Here is a 4,847-nt window from a genome sequence, read left to right on the forward strand (position 1 = left end):
AATTTTCACCGAAAAAATACTTCGAAAAATGTTCGGACCAAAAAAAAAACACCCAAAAAAAACTTCGAAAAATTTTGGGACCAAAAAAACTTTGACCCAAAAAAAACTTCGAAAAATTTTGGGACCAAAAAAATTTTGGACCAAAAAAAACTTCGAAAAATTTTGGGACCAAAAAAATTTTGGACCAAAAAAAACTTCGAAGAATTTTGGGACCAAAAAAAATTTGGACCAAAAAAATTTTCGAAAAATTTTGGGACCAAAAAAATTTTGGACCAAAAAAAACTTCGAAAAATTTTCGGACCAAAAAAACTTTGACTCAAAAAAAACTTTGAAAAATTTTGGGTCCAAAAAAAATTTCACCCAAAAAAAACTTCGAAAAATTTTGGGACCAAAAAAATTTTGGACCAAAAAAAATTCTAAAAATTTTGGACCAAAAACAACTTCGAAAAATTTTCGGACCAAAAAAATTTTGACCCAAAAAAAACTTCGAAAAATTTTCGGACCAAAAAAATTTTCACCCAAAAAAAAACTTCGAAAAATTTTGGGACCAAAAAAAATTTCACCCCAAAAAAAACTTCAAAAACTTTTGGAACCAAAAAAAATTTGGACCAAAAAAAACTTTGAAAAATTTTCGGACCAAAAAATTTTGGACCAAAAAAAAATACTTCGAAAAATTTTCGGACTAAAAAAATTTTGGACCAAAAAAATTTTCACACATCTATTTCACCACAAACTAACATCACAATACCTCAGAAAAAATCCTCCATACACAATTCATTAATTATGAATCAAATTAAAAAATTTAACTGCACCCCAATGCATCCTGGGAAAGCTCTATGTCACAGTATCACATGACACTGTGTGGGTCAGTGAGTGTTCCTATTTTATATATAAAAAAAAACAGTAAATAGAAAGCCAGTGCCGCAAAACAACTAACCTAACTCACTAAAGAGCTCATGACAAACATGTGATTTAAAGTAGGACGGACATTGTAAAATAAATAAACTTTTGTAAAAGAGATTAAAAAGTGAACAGAAAAAAAATTCAATAAATAAGTAAATAAATTGCACCTATTTCCCTGAATATCCATTTTTTCCCACTATATTTCCCTTGTGTTTTTTGATTTGACATACTTTAGACAAACACCAGTTTCCCAGTGTTCAGTACTGACTACAGAGCCAATACATTACTGCTTGGGAGACGGGGGCCTTTTAAAGCACGGTTCCAGCAGGCTTTACTTCTTCATGGTGACTGCTCAGAATCAGCCAAAAACGCAAAACAACAACCCTAACACATCTATTTCACCACAAACTAACATCACAATACCTCAGAAAAAATCCTCCATACATAATTCCTTAATTATTAATCAAATTAAAAAATTTAACTGCGCCCCAATGCATCCTGGGAAAGCTCTATGTCACAGTATCACATGACACTGTGTGGGTCAGTGAGTGTTCCTATTTTATATATTTAAAAAAAACAGTAAATAGAAAGCCAGTGCCGCAAAGCAACTAACCTAACTCACTAAAGAGCTCATGACAAACATGTGATTTAAAGTAGGACGGACATTGTAAAATAAATAAACTTTTGTAAAAGAGATTAAAAAGTGAACAGAAAAAAAATTAAATAAATAAATAAATAAATTGTACCTATTTCCCTGAATACCCATTTTTTCCCATTATATTTCCCTTGTGTTTTTGATTTGACATACTTTAGACAAATACCAGTTTCCCAGTGTTCAGTACTGACTACAAAGCCAATACATTAGAGCCCAGGAGACGGGGGCCTTTTAAAGCACGGTTCCAGCACGCTTTACTTCTTCATGGTGACTGCTCAGAATCACCCAAAAACGCAAAACAACAACCCTAACACATCTATTTCACCACAAACTAACATCAAAATACATCAGAAAAAATCCTCCATACACAATTCCTTAATTATTAATCAAATTAAAAAATTTAACTGCACCCCAATGCATCCTGGGAAAGCTCTATGTCACAGTATCACATGACACTGTGTGGGTCAGTGAGTGTTCCTATTTCATATATTTAAAAAAAACAGTAAATAGAAAGCCAGTGCCGCAAAACAACTAACCTAACTCACTAAAGAGCTCATGACAAACATGTGATTTAAAGTAGGACAGACATTGTAAAATAAATAAACTTTTGTAAAAGAGATTAAAAAGTGAACAGAAAAAAAAATTCAATAAATAAATTGTACCTATTTCCCTGAATACCTATTTTTTCCCATTATATTTCCCTTGTGTTTTTGATTTGACATACTTTAGACAAACACCAGTTTCCCAGTGTTCAGTACTGACTACAGAGCCAATACATTAGGGTCTGGGAGACGGGGGCCTTTTAAAGTAAGGTTCCAGCACGCTTTACTTCTTCATGGTGACTGCTCAGAATTACCCCAAAACACCCAAAAACGCAAAACAACAACACTAACACATCTATTTCACCACAAACTAACATCACAATACCTCAGAAAAAATCTTCCATACACAATTCCTTAATTATTAATCAAATTAAAAAATTTAACTGCACCCCAATGCATCCTGAGAAAGCTCTATGTCACAGTATCACATGACACTGTGTGGGTCAGTGAGTGTTCCTATTTCATATATTTAAAAAAAACAGTAAATAGAAAGCCAGTGCCGCAAAACAACTAACCTAACTCACTAAAGAGCTCATGACAAACATGTGATTTAAAGTAGGACGGACATTGTAAAATAAATAAACTTTTGTAAAAGAGATTAAAAAGTGAACAGAAAAAAAAAAAATAATAAATAAATAAATAAATTGTACCTACTTCCCTGAATACTTATTTTTACCAATTATATTTCCCTTGTGTTTTTGATTTGACATACTTTAGACAAATACCAGTTTCCCAGTGTTCAGTACTGACTACAAAGCCAATACATTAGAGCCCAGGAGACGGGGGCCTTTTAAAGCACGGTTCCAGCACGCTTTACTTCTTCATGGTGACTGCTCAGAATCACCCAAAAACGCAAAACAACAACCCTAACACATCTATTTCACCACAAACTAACATCAAAATACATCAGAAAAAATCCTCCATACACAATTCCTTAATTATTAATCAAATTAAAAAATTTAACTGCACCCCAATGCATCCTGGGAAAGCTCTATGTCACAGTATCACATGACACTGTGTGGGTCAGTGAGTGTTCCTATTTCATATATTTAAAAAAAACAGTAAATAGAAAGCCAGTGCCGCAAAACAACTAACCTAACTCACTAAAGAGCTCATGACAAACATGTGATTTAAAGTAGGACAGACATTGTAAAATAAATAAACTTTTGTAAAAGAGATTAAAAAGTGAACAGAAAAAAAAATTCAATAAATAAATTGTACCTATTTCCCTGAATACCTATTTTTTCCCATTATATTTCCCTTGTGTTTTTGATTTGACATACTTTAGACAAACACCAGTTTCCCAGTGTTCAGTACTGACTACAGAGCCAATACATTAGGGTCTGGGAGACGGGGGCCTTTTAAAGTAAGGTTCCAGCACGCTTTACTTCTTCATGGTGACTGCTCAGAATTACCCCAAAACACCCAAAAACGCAAAACAACAACACTAACACATCTATTTCACCACAAACTAACATCACAATACCTCAGAAAAAATCTTCCATACACAATTCCTTAATTATTAATCAAATTAAAAAATTTAACTGCACCCCAATGCATCCTGAGAAAGCTCTATGTCACAGTATCACATGACACTGTGTGGGTCAGTGAGTGTTCCTATTTCATATATTTAAAAAAAACAGTAAATAGAAAGCCAGTGCCGCAAAACAACTAACCTAACTCACTAAAGAGCTCATGACAAACATGTGATTTAAAGTAGGACGGACATTGTAAAATAAATAAACTTTTGTAAAAGAGATTAAAAAGTGAACAGAAAAAAAAATAATAATAAATAAATAAATAAATTGTACCTATTTCCCTGAATACCTATTTTTTCCAATTATATTTCCCTTGTGTTTTTGATTTGACATACTTTAGACAAACACCAGTTTCCCAATGTTCAGTACTGACTACAGAGCAAATACATTAGTGCCTGGGAGACGGGGGCCTTTTAAAGCACGGTTCCAGCACGCTTTACTTTTTCATGGTGACTGCTCAGAATCACCCAAAAACGCAAAACAACAACCCTAACACATCTATTTCACCACAAACTAACATCACAATACCTCAGAAAAAATCCTCCATACACAATTCCTTAATTATTAATCAAATTAAAAAATTTAACTGCACCCCAATGCATCCTGGGAAAGCTCTATGTCACAGTATCACATGACACTGTGTGGGTCAGTGAGTGTTCCTATTTTATATATTAAAAAAAAACAGTAAATAGAAAGCCAGTGCTGCAAAACAACTAACCTAACTCACTAAAGAGCTCATGACAAACATGTGATTTAAAGTAGGACGGACATTGTAAAATAAATAAACTTTTGAAAGAGAGATTAAAAAGTGAACAGAATTTTTTTTTTAATAAATAAATAAATAAATAAATAAATTGTACCTATTTCCCTGAATACCTATTTTTTCCCATTATATCTCCCTTGTGTTTTTGATTTGACATACTTTAGACAAACACCAGTTTCCCAGTGTTCAGTACTGACTACACAGCCAATACATTAGGGCCTGGGAGACAGGGGGCCTTTTAAAGTAAGGTTCCAGCACGCTTTACTTCTTCATGGTGACTGCTCAGAATGACCCAAAAACGCCCAAAAACGCAAAACAACAACCCTAAAACATCTATTTCACCACAAACTAACACCACAATACCTTAGAAAAAATCCTTCATACAC

The 4,847-nt window shown here is 33.2% G+C and overlaps 1 long non-coding RNA gene across 2 annotated transcripts; it reads right to left on the reverse strand.

Moving 5' to 3' along the window:
• Positions 1-1,265: 1,265 nt before the first annotated feature.
• On the reverse strand, positions 1,266-4,495 carry LOC125804045 (uncharacterized). Of its 2 annotated transcripts, none has more exons than XR_007440545.1 (3): positions 4,417-4,495; positions 1,905-2,094; positions 1,266-1,326 (listed from the first exon to the last, which is right to left on the reverse strand). It is a non-coding gene; the product is annotated as an uncharacterized LOC125804045 (long non-coding RNA). The 2 variants fall into 2 exon arrangements; XR_007440544.1 differs by lacking the exon at positions 1,905-2,094 and adding an exon at positions 3,066-3,255 and having other exon boundaries at positions 1,268-1,326.
• Between the last annotated feature and the right edge of the window lie 352 nt (positions 4,496-4,847).

Source organism: Astyanax mexicanus, chromosome 8 (assembly GCF_023375975.1).
Source record: "Astyanax mexicanus isolate ESR-SI-001 chromosome 8, AstMex3_surface, whole genome shotgun sequence".
In the NCBI taxonomy this organism is placed as follows: Eukaryota; Metazoa; Chordata; class Actinopteri; order Characiformes; family Acestrorhamphidae; genus Astyanax; species Astyanax mexicanus.